We start from the raw sequence: 381 nt of genomic DNA on the forward strand, positions 1-381 counted from the left end.
AAAAAAAACGATTTTGTAGGGAAAGTATCAAGCTTTCACGATAGGTAATCGAAAATTTTCTCAAATTCGTTTTGGACACGTTACAAATCCACAAAGTGAGAAGAAAATTTTTCGTCTTTTTCAGCTCGTAGTTTTTGGTATGTCAAAATTATCAAACTCATATAAACTTAAAAAATGTGATAAGCTTTTAAAAGTAGAGATTCCTAGCTTTAAAACCCTTTTTTTAAATTTGAATTTCATTCATTATTGACGAAGATATTGTATATACAACTTTGAGCTAAAAAATACACGATGACTTTTTACTTAACCTAATATATCTATGAAGTGTGAAACTTCTTTATTCACTAAAACGCGCTTACATGTTTCGGCTCACTTTTGAGT

The sequence above is a fragment of the Trachymyrmex septentrionalis genome, unplaced genomic scaffold (assembly GCF_001594115.1).
Source record: "Trachymyrmex septentrionalis isolate Tsep2-gDNA-1 unplaced genomic scaffold, Tsep1.0 scaffold279, whole genome shotgun sequence".
Classification (NCBI taxonomy): domain Eukaryota; kingdom Metazoa; phylum Arthropoda; class Insecta; order Hymenoptera; family Formicidae; genus Trachymyrmex; species Trachymyrmex septentrionalis.